The sequence below is a fragment of the Lolium rigidum genome, chromosome 7 (genome assembly GCF_022539505.1).
Source record: "Lolium rigidum isolate FL_2022 chromosome 7, APGP_CSIRO_Lrig_0.1, whole genome shotgun sequence".
Classification (NCBI taxonomy): domain Eukaryota; kingdom Viridiplantae; phylum Streptophyta; class Magnoliopsida; order Poales; family Poaceae; genus Lolium; species Lolium rigidum.
In genome coordinates, this window is record NC_061514.1 from 53,655,345 (window position 1) to 53,667,552 (window position 12,208).

Sequence of the window (12,208 nt, forward strand, 5' to 3'; positions counted from 1 at the left end):
AGATGGCATCAACGATTCAACAATCTTTGATGTGCTCAACTTGCGCTCCAATATAAAAGCCTAAAACTGTAATTATGAATTAGCAAAACCGTTAAAATATATAATTCCTAAAACTGTAAGAAATCAACAAGCCTGTTAATAATTTATAAGAATTCACAAATAGGCTAATAAGCATGTCATCACCCGTGTCCGACTCTATGTTTTCATTTGAGTGTCATGGTTCCTTTTTGCATGTACTAAGCTCCGTTGCTACGGCAAGGCGATTTGAATTCCTTATAGGGTAGATATTTTTTTAAAAAAGTCATAATTCACAACAGATTAATTTGTATCCCATTGATGTATCATTTTATATTTGTATGTGTTTGCATCTATTAAGTATTCTTAGATATCTAGGATCTGTAGTGTGTACTCTCATATATGGGGACTGACTTTTAATTTTTCGTTAAAGGAAACATATTAATATCACGAAGATAATAATTACACACATCTTATGCACCAACAAGATGTCAAAAACATCAGGATGCATACAACCAAGAAAAAATAAAAAGAAGAGAAAAGAAAAAAAAGACCCCATTGCGGTGTCCAAAAACATCAAGGTACTGACTTTCATACATGAGTAATATGGAAGCCTAAAAATGCAAATAAGAATTAACAAACCCATAAAAATATAGTTTCTAAAACTGCAAATAATAAGATTAGCAAACCCGTTAATAGCTGATAAGAATTCACAAATGATCTAATAGGCATGTCACACCTCGCTCTCCATGATTTCTTGGAGAGTTATGATCCCTTTTTCTTTGTACTAAGCTCCGTCACTATGACAGCGGTTGTCTCTCGCCGAGTGACTCCATTGGTCTACGAAGCATCACAACAATGATCTTTTCCCGGATCCACCCTTGATGATGTTTATCATTTCGTGTTTATTCGGCATATATAGGCGAGTGAAGTGGATTTTAGCTTTAGAAGATGTTCTATAGATGAGGATGAGGATCCCAATGGCACATTTTAAATTTTATCTTTGGTTTTATTTTTATTCCCTCTTGCACATAGATAATTGTCCACCTTTTCAGGTTTTGTAGTTTCCATATATGTACTTCTCTATGTATGGTTTGACTATATTCTAATGGAAATGAAATTTCGCAAACAAAATTCATGAATCATTATTTCTTTGTTAAGCCAACTAGATTAAACGTTGAGTCATCAAAAATTCAGGATCAGTGATTCCACCTTGTTTATACTAAACTTTTGTATTTTTCTATAGCTTGGATATTTATATTATGACCTTGACTAGCATTTGCTCTATTATAATTTGCAAAGCTGAACACATGACATAACCTCAAAATATTATGATATATGAAATGCTCATCATTATGTGATTGTAACACATATCGCCAAATTTTGACGTGTGATAAACATATCAATGTATTGAATTTTTGTTACTTTCTTAAGTTTAGTTTGGTATATTGTCCTTTTGGATTCAAAACATGTACCCTTTTGAACTCCTTCTGGGGGTATGCAATTCTTTAAAAAAAATCATAAGTCACAATCGATTAATTTGTATCATGTTGATGTATATTTGTATGTGTTTGCATCTATTAAGTATTCTTAAATATCTTGGTTCTCTAGTGTCTACTAGCATATATGCATGGGTATTGACTTTCATACAGGTGTTGCATGGATGTCGTAAGCGTGTGCAGTGACTTTCCTACAGTTTGAACCATGTAAAACAAAAATAACGTATGTAGGGTGTTCTTGTGCAATGGCTTTAATTAGGATTTCTCGGGTGCTTTATGTTAGGAGACTATCTCCCCATTCCATCAGTTGGTTGCTTAGCAGACATTGCAAACTTTCAAATTTTCCTCTATGCATAGTAGTTGGGACGCCTAAGTATTTAGGCTTAAAAGCTTCTCTCAACTTGTAAAATAGATCGATTGTATCTTAGCTAATATATGTTATATTGTGATCCAAATTGATATACTAAAGGGAGGCTAACGTCTGAAGAGCGGAGCGAGGCTCGTCGCCGGAGGCTTGGGCCGAAGCGTAGCAGAGTCTAAATCGTAGCGTAGAGGATTGGCGTGCAGGTGGAGCACGTGGAGGAGAAAGAAAATGATGTTGCTGAGAACATTGTTGTTTATCACTCACCATTTTTTTTTACAACAAACAAATATTTCCATTGTTGCTAATAGATCGAGGCATAGAAAGGTCCACGTCCTCGTTTTATTGAAGAGTATAATATTATTCATTATGATTTGAATTGTGCTGAACAAGTGGAGCATGATACTGAACCTGCTACATATGTTGAGGGTATTGCATCCGTTGACCACGTGAAGTGGATTTCTGCTATGCAAAAGGAGATGCAATCGCTTGACAAGAATGACACATGGGATATTGCGCGCTTGTCTAAACAAAATAAGGTTGTCCGCTGTAAATGGATATTTAAAAGAAAGGAATATTTGTCTCCTAATGAGCCTCCGTGGTTTAAGGCAAGGTTAGTAGCAAAAGGTTTCAGCCAAATTCTAGGTATTGATTATAATGATGTATATATTCTCTTCGGTTGTAAAGCATAGTTTCATTCGTGCATTCGGTGGTATTGTGGCTATGCATGATCTTAAGTTTGAGCAGTTAGGTGTGAAGACGGCTTTTCTGCATGGAGAACTTGAGGAGGAGATATACATGGACCATCTTGAAGATTTTTTTTGTACCTGGTAAGGCGGATCTTGTTTGCAAGTTGAAAATGTCCCTTTATGGTCTGAAATAGTCCCCAAGATAGTGGTATAAAAGGTTTGATTCATTTATGCTTGCACGTGATTTTAAGAGATCTCGATATGATAGTTGAGTTTACATTAATTTTGTTAATGGATCACCTATATACTTAATGTTATATGTTGATGATATGTTGATTGCTGCCAAGAGCAAGAAAGAAATCACCACTTTGAAAGCACAATTAAGTAGTGAATTTTAGATGAAGGATCTTGGTGCTACTAAGAAAATAGTAGGTATGGAAATTACATTGGAAAGAAAATCTAGTGTGTTATTTCTTAGTCAGCAAAATTACATTAAGAAAGTCCTTCAACGTTTTAATATGTATGATGCAAAGTCTGTCAGTACACCTATTGATCCTCACTTTAAATTGTCAGCATGCAATGCCGTTGTACTGATGGAGATATTGAGTACATGTCACGAGTTCCATATTCTAGTGCGTTGATTTCTTGATGTATGCCATGGTCTGTGCTCGCCCTGATTTATCATATGCTATGAGTTTGGTCAGTCGATGCAGGGCTAATCATGGTACAGAATATTGGAAAGTTATTCAGTGGATTTTCAGGTACCTTCGTGGCACATCCAAAGCTTGCTTGAAGTTTGGCAAGACCGGTGAGGGACTCGCTGGCTATTTGGATTCAGATTGTGCTGCCGATTTAGATAAGAGAAGGTCCATCACAGGTTATGTGTTCACAGTTGGTGGATGTGCTGTGAGTTGGAAAGAAACGTTACAACCTGTTGTTGACCAATCTACAACTAAAGAAGAATATATGACTATTGCTGAAGTTTGCAAAGAGTCTGTTTGGTTGGAAGATTTGTATGCTGAGCTTTGTGGAGATGATTCTTGCATTAAATTGTTTTGTGACATTCAAAGTACCATACACCTTACTAAAGATCAAATGTTCCATGAGAGGACAAAGCACATTGATGTCAAGTACCATTATGTTCGCGACATTGTTGCTCAAGGTAAACTGAAGGTATACAAGATAATTACTCATGATAATTCTGCTGATATGATGACAAAGCCAGCTCATGTTGCTAAGTTTGTGCTTTGCTCGACCTTGGTTGGTATACCTGTTTAGCCCAAGTAGCTATTGGCGCTAGCAAGTGTTTTCTTTGTTGTTCAAAAAATTGTTGAAGTTCATGCTTGTCGTGGATGTGACCACGACAGGTGCTACAGGGTACAACACTTCGTTGATGCGGGAGCAAGGAGGCACAGCCATCTGCGGAGCGAGGTGCACAGGACGCACGGTTTTACCCAGGTTCAGCCCCTCCGGAGAGTAAAAGGCCTACGTCCTGCTAGATCTTATTACTCAGTGGAGAATTACAATGGGGGGTGTTCAGCCGGCGGCTACGCCCAAAGCAATGAGGGAGAGATTGGATCTCAGATGATGTGTCATCTAGGGTTTAGCTCGGGGGTTTATATGGACACTCCCGATCTAGGGTTACATGAAGATAAGTCCGAATCATATTAGTTACTACAAACCCGGGATACGTTGCTCGACGCCCAAGCAATCTCGATCTTCAATCGCCTGGGCCTCCAGCCCAGTCGCCCTTCCGAGGGTTTTAGCCTAGCCACACCAGGGTTTTGGGCCCAGTCCCCTTTGTCGACTGGCACTCTCCATGGGCCTCCTTCTCCGTGGCGAGTGAGACTGATGACACACCCCCTAGGGCATAAACCCATCAGTAGTCCACGACCGCGCCGATGATGAAGCAAGAGCCTGAGGACGAATTTGAAGAGGTCTGGCGATGGTTCGAAGCAAATCGTCGGTGAACTCCTGAAACAAAAGGTTAAAACAGAGCCTCGGCCCTCAGTTGGAATATTCTAGTCGGCGTATGCCAGCCGACGTATGTCATCCGGAGGAGGCACGTGGCGGGTGCAATGGCTAGTTTCACATTTACCGAGGCGCGAGGTGTGTTGCCCCGCATTTGACCGTTGGGCGTGACATGACAGTTAACAGCTAGCTAACGGTCGCGCACATAACCCCGGCGCGAATCTCGGCCGTTGATCTTCGGGCGTCGATTCCGGAACGGCATTGGACGGCAGATCTCTTTCCTTATCTCGGGCGAGTGAGGAGGTATAAAGGCCGATTAGCGAGCTAGGGCTGCTCACTCCGCCGCACTCCTTCTCTTCCATTTCTCCGTTTCCCACTGCTTGCATCCTCAATCCCCACTGCAACCAAGCTTCGATCGTGTCAATGGCGGCGAAGGGATGGGCCAATTCCAAGGTGATCAAGGAGGCTCTCCTCGTGTACATTTCCATCGGCATCATCCCCGAGATGAGTCGCGAGAGGTGGAGGGTTCCGGCGACGAATGAGATGGAGCCGCTGCCGAGGACGGGGGAGTTCGTGATCTTCATGAGCTTCCTCGACCACAACTTCGAGGCACCGACCTCCGACTTCATGCGGCAACTCCTCGCCTTCTACAACATCAAGATCTGCGATCTTGGTCCGCACAGCATCCAGCAGATCTCACTGTTCGTGGCGCTGTGCGAGTGCTACTTGGGCTGCCCGCCCTACTTCCCACTGTGGGTTTCAATCTTCCATGGACGGGCAGCTCGGGTGAGCAAGGGCGACCAGTCTCTCATCCCCAACGGCGGGATCACCTTCCAGGTGAAGTCCGGGGAGACCTTCATCGACATGGCGCTCCGAAGAAGGCGCAAGCGCAGTGGCGCAAGTATTGGTTCTACGCCACGAAGCACACCCCGGCGGACGGCGTCGCCATCCCTCAATACACGCCCGAGCCGAGCGTACCTCGGCGCCTGAACGTGCGGTCGCTGCCGCGCGATCAGGAGGAGGTGGTGAAGGAGATGCGGTCGGCAATCCAGGCGCTGAAGGACGCGGGGTTGACCGCCGCCAACATGTACAATTGCTGGCTCGCCCGACGCATGATCCCCGTGCGGAGCCGGGGCCACTATATGTGGGAGTATCGGGGGCAGAACAACTGCACCTGCTCCACGACGGCCGAGTGGACCGAGGCCGAGTACCGGAAGGCGCTCGCCAAGATCACCATGGCCACGCTCATCGCGTTCGATGCCGAGCTGAGTCCCCGTCTCAGAGGACAACCCAGCACCAAAGGCATATGACGACTCTATTTCTCTTTGTGACGAGTAGATGAGCCATTTTATGTTGTTATATTATTCTCTTGGCTTCAATACAGCGGGCAGAAGAACACCAATCACATCCCCCCACTCGCCGGGCAGGAGCCCCCAGAGATGATCGAGGGCGAGGAGGTTGACGAGGACGAAGAGGAGGACGACGGAGAACGCACGGAGTCGGACTCCGAGGCTCTCAACCAGGACTTCGTACGCCGCGCCCGTGGTTCGAAGAGAGGGGCGACTTCCTCGTTGCGGACCCCTCCGGAGGAGGACGCGTCGGAGGAAGAAGAGGAGACGACCTCCCCGCTGGAAGGGAAGGCACCCGCCGGGCAGCCCGAAGGAGCCACGGCCCAAGCGACTACGCTAGACCATCCTGGAAGGCGGGACGGTACTCCAGCGTCCAATCGGAGCTGCACTTAAGGCCGGGGAGTGCTTGCGCGTGACGGGTCTTGCAACGGCGCCATGAAGTAGCTCCTTGTGACGGTAAAGCACACGTCTGTTGGGAACCCCAAGAGGAAGGTATGATGCGTATAGCAGCGAGTTTTCCCTCAGTAAGAAACCAAGGTTATCGAACCAGTAGGAGATGAAGGCCACGTGAAGGTTGTTGGTGAAGGAATGTAGTGCGGCGCAACACCAGGGATTTCGGCGCCAACGTGGAACCTGCACAACACAATCAAAATACTTTGCCCCAACTTAACGAGTGAGGTTGTCAATCTCACCGGCTTGCTGAAAACAAAGGATTAAACGTATGGTGTGGAGAATGATGTTTGCTTGCAAAGAACAACATAGAACAATGATTGTAGTAGGTTGTATTTCAGATGTAAAAGAATGGACCGGGGTCCATAGTTCACTAGTGGTGTCTCTCCAATAAGATAAATAACATGTTGGGTGAACAAATTACAGTTGGGCAATTGACAAATAAAGAGGGCACAACGATGCACATACATATCATGATGACTACTATGAGATTTACTTAGGGCATTACGACAAAGAACATAGACCGCCATCCAGCATGCATCTATGCCTAAAAAGTCCACCTTCGGGTTAGCATCCGCACCCCTTCCAGTATTAAGTTGCAAACAACGGACAATTGCATTAAGTACTCGTGCATAATGTAAACAATACAAATATCCTTAGACAAAGCATTGATGTTTTATCCCTAGTGGCAACAGCACATCCACAACCTTAGAACTTTACGTCACATCGTCCTGCATTCAATGGAGGCATGAACCCACTATCTAGCATAAATACTCCCTCTTGGAGTTACAAGTATCAACTTGGCCAGAGCCTCTACTAGCAACGGAGAGCATGCAAGATCATAAACAACACATATATGATAGATCGATAATCAACTTGACATAGTATTCCATATTCATCGGATCCCAACAAACACAACATGTAGCATTACAAATAGATGATCTTGATCATGATAGGCAGCTCACAAGATCTAAACATGATAGCACAATATGAGAAGACAACCATCTAGCTACTGCTATGGACCCATAGTCCAAGGATGAACTACTCACGCATCAGTCCAGAGGCGGGCATGGTGATGTAGAGCCCTTCGGTGATGATTCCCCTCTCCGGCAGGGTGCCGGAGGCGATCTTCAGAACCCCCCGAGATGGGGTTGACGGCGGCGGCGTCTCAGTAACTTTTCTCGTATCGTGGCTCTCGGTACTAGGGTTTTCGCGACGGAAGGATTATATAGTTGAAGGGGCAGAGTCGGGGGACGCCCGAGGGGCCCACCCCATATGGCGGCGCGGTCAGGGGTGGGGCCGCGCCCCCCTATGGTGTGGCCGCCTCGTGGCTCCTCTTCGTCTCCTCTTCGGTGTTCTGGAAGACTCCGTGGAAAATAAGACCGTGGGCTTTTGTTTCGTCCAATTCCGAGAATATTTCTGTGTAGGATTTACGAAACCAAAAACAGCGAGAAAACGAGAACCGGCGCTTCGGCATCTTGTTAATAGGTTAGTACAGGAAAATGCATCAAAATGATATAAAGTGTATGTAAAACATGTGAGTATTATCATAAAACTAGCATGGAACATAAGAAATTATAGATACGTTTGAGACGTATCAAGCATCCCCAAGCTTAGTTCCTACTCGCCCTCGAGTAGGTAAACGATAAAAAGGATAATTTACGAAGTGACATGCTACCATCATAATCTTGATGAATACTATTGTAAAGCATATGAGATGAATGAAGTGATTCAAAGCAATGGTCTATAGTTTGTTAACAAATAGATAATGACTAAACAACTGAATCATATAGCAAAGACTTTTCATGAATATTACTTTCAAGACAAGCATCAAAAATTCTTGCATAAGAGTTAACTCATAAAGCAATAGATTCTTAATAGAAGGTTTTGAAGCAACACAAAGGAAGATTTGAGTTTCAGCAGTTGCTTTCAACTTTCAACATGTATATCTCATGGATAATTGTCAACACAAAGTAATATGATGAGTGCAAATAAGCAAGTATGTAAGAATCAATGCACACAGTTGACACAAGTGTTTGCTTCTAAGATGGAAAGAAGTAGGTAAACTGACTCAACATAAAGTAAAACAAAGGCCCTTCGCAGAGGAAGCGAGGATTACTCATGTGCTAGAGCTTTTTATTTTGAAAACATGGAAACAATTTTGTCAACGGTAGTAATAATTCATATGTGTTATGCATAAAACCTCCTATAAGTTGCAAGACTCATGCATCGAATACTAATAGTGCTCGCACCTTGTCCTAATTAGCTCGGACTTCCATGGATTATCATTGCATTACATATGTTTCAACCAAGTGTCACAAAGGGGTACCTCTATGCCACCTGTACAAAGGTCCAAGGAGATAGATCGCATTTGATCTCTCAATTTTGATAGATCTCAACTTGAGGACATCCATACCGGGACAACATAGAAAACAGATAATGGACTCCTCTTTTATGCTTTAACCATTCAACAACAGATAATATTCTCATAAGAGATTTAAGGATTAATGTCCAAGCTGAAACTTCCACCATGATACATGGCTTTGGTTGGCGGCCCAATGTTCTTCTCTAACAATATGCATACTCAAACCATTTAACTCATGGCAAATCTCCCTTACTTCAGACAAGACGAACATGCATAGCAACTCACATGATATTCAACAAAGGTGTGACAGGTTGATGGCGTCCCCAGAAACATGGTTACCGCTCAACAAGCAACTTATAAGAACTAAGATACATAAGCAACATATTCTTTACTACAATAGTTTTTTAGGCTACTTTCCCATGAGCTATGTATTGCAAAGACAAGGAATGAATTTTTTTTGAAGGTTGCACGCAAGCAATTTACTTTGGAATGGCAGAAAAATACCACATAGTAGGTAGTTATGGTGGACACAAATGTCATATGCTTTGGCTCAAGGTTTTGGATGCACGAGAAGCATTCCCTCTCAGTACAAGGCTTTGGATAGCAAGGTTGTTTGAAGCAAATACAAGTATGAACCGGTACAGCAAAACTTACATTAGAACATATTGCAAGAATTATAAGACTCTACACTGTCTTCCTTGTTGCTCAAACACTTTTACCAGAAAATATCTAGACTTTAGAGAGACCAATCATGCAAACCAAATTTCAACAAGCTCTACGGTAGTTCTCCATTAATAGATTTAAACTACATGATGCAAGAGCTTAAACATGATCTACTTGAGAGCTCAAAACAATTGCCAAGTATCAAATTATTCAAGACAATATATCAATTACCACATGAAGCATTTTCTGTTTCCAACCAAATAGCAATAAATGAAGCGGCTTTCAACTTTCGCCATGAACATTAAAAGTAAAACTAAGAACACCAGTGTTCAATATGAAAAAGCGGAGCGTGTCTCTCTCCCACACAAGGAATGCTAGGATCCGATTTTATTCAAACACAAACAAAAATAAAAGCACACGAGACGCTCCAAGTAAAACACATAAGATGTGACGGAATAAAAATATAGTTTCACTAGAGGTGACCGATAAGTTGTTGATGAAGAAGGGGATGCCTTGGGCATCCCCAAGCTTAGATGCTTGAGTCTTCTTGAAATATGCAGGGATGAACCACGGGAGCATCCCCAAGCTTAGACTTTTCACTCTTCTTGATCATATCATATCATCCTCCTCTCTTGATCCTTGAAAACTTCCTTCACACCAGACTCAAAACAATCTCATTAGAGGGTTAGTGCATAATAAAAAATTCACATGTTCAGAGAGGACACAATCATTTCCAACACTTCTGGACATTACCCAAGGCTACTGAAATTTAATGAAGCAAATAAATCCACTCAAACACAGTAAAAGAGGCAATGTGAAATAAAAGGCAGAATCTGTCAAAACAGAACAGTCCGTAAAGACGAATTTTTTCGAGGCACTTAACTTGCTCAGATAAAGAAGCTCAAATTGAATGAAAGTTGCGTACATATATGAGGATTACTCATGAATTTTTGCAGAATTTTTAGATTCTCCTACAGAGAGGACAGCTCAAATTCGTGACAGCTAAAAATCTGTTTCTGCGCAGAAATCCAAATCTAGTATCAACCTTCTATCAAAGACTTTACTTGGCACAAAAATGCAATAAAGTAAAGATACAAAGGTATTGCTATAGTAGTAACAAGCACCTTGACTCAAATATAAAACAAAAATTGCAGAAATAAAATAATGGGTTGTCTCCCATAAGCGCTTTTCTTTAACGCCTTTCAGCTAGGCGCAGAAAGTGTAAATCAAGTAACATCAAGAGAAGAAGCATCAACATCATATTTTTCCTTAAAAATACAACTTGTCGCAATAGGTATCTTAGATGCTCCATTATCTAAATTTCCCATAGTGGTACTAAGGGTTTTATCAATTTTAAGCTCATAATAATTCTTTGGCTTAGGCATCTTAGGGACATACATGAACTTTTGCTCCTTACCCACATAAGCTTTCTCCTTAAACTTAAGAGAAGAAAAAGTTGAACCCAAGGTTCCCATAGCTTCTTCCAGTTCACCAATCCTATGGGTTTGATTATCATGGATAGCACAAGTTTCTAAGACAGCAATTCTTTCATTAATTCCTCCTAGAGATTTATCAAGTTTATCAGTATTATCAGGTAATATTCCCAATTTAGTCTCAACACTTGGAAGATTTTTCTCTATGGCGTCCAACTTTTTCATGACATCCTCAAGAGAGATTTCAATTTTAACTTCATTAACAGGTGGTATTCCAACTAGACTCTCAATAATGCAACTAGCTTCTAAAGCAGGAGTGCCTAGGAAATTACCCCCCGTAAGAGTATCAAGAACATACTTATTCCAGCTAGAGATACCAACATAAAAGTTTCTAAAGAGGATAATAGTGGAGTGTTTCTTAGTGCACCTATGATGAGCATCACTAATTCTATACCAAGCATCTTTAAAACTTTCTCCCCGTTGTTGCTTAAACGAACAAACTTGAACATCAGGATTACTCATTTTAGCAATAATAAAAATAAATAAAGCAAAACCGAATTAAGTAAAGTAAAACAAGTAACTATTTTTTTTTGTGTTTTTGATATAAAGAAAGCAAACAAGACAGAAAATAAATAAAGCAAGACAATAAACAAAGTAAAAAGATTGGATGTGAGAGACTCCCCTTGCAGCGTGTCTTGATCTCCCGGGCAACGGCGCCAGAAAAATAGCTGTTTGCGCGTGACGGGTCTTGCAACGGCGCCAGGAAGTAGCTCCTTGTGACGGTAAAGCACACGTCCGTTGGGAACCCCAAGAGGAAGGTATGATGCGTATAGCAGCGAGTTTTCCCTCAGTAAGAAACCAAGGTTATCGAACCAGTAGGAGATGAAAGCTACGTGAAGGTTGTTGGTGAAGGAGTGTAGTGCGGTGCAACACCAGGGATTCCGACGCCAACGTGGAACCTGCACAACACAATCAAAATACTTTGCCCCAACTTAACAGTGAGGTTGTCAATCTCACCGGCTTGCTGAAAACAAAGGATTAAACGTATAGTGTGGAGAATGATGTTTGCTTGCAAAGAACAACAGAGAACAATGATTGCACTAGGTTGTATTTCAGATGTAAAAGAATGGACCGGGGTCCACAGTTCACTAGTGGTGTCCCTCCAATAAGATAAATAACATGTTGGGTGAACAAATTACAGTTGTGCAATTGACAAATAGAGAGGGTATAACAATGCACATACATATCATGATGACTACTATGAGATTTACTTAGGGCATTACGACAAAGAACATAGACCGCCATCCAGCATGCATCTATGCCTAAAAAATCCACCTTCGGGTTAGCATCCGCACCCCTTCCAGTATTAAGTTGCAAACAACAGACAATTGCATTAAGTACTGTGCGTAATGT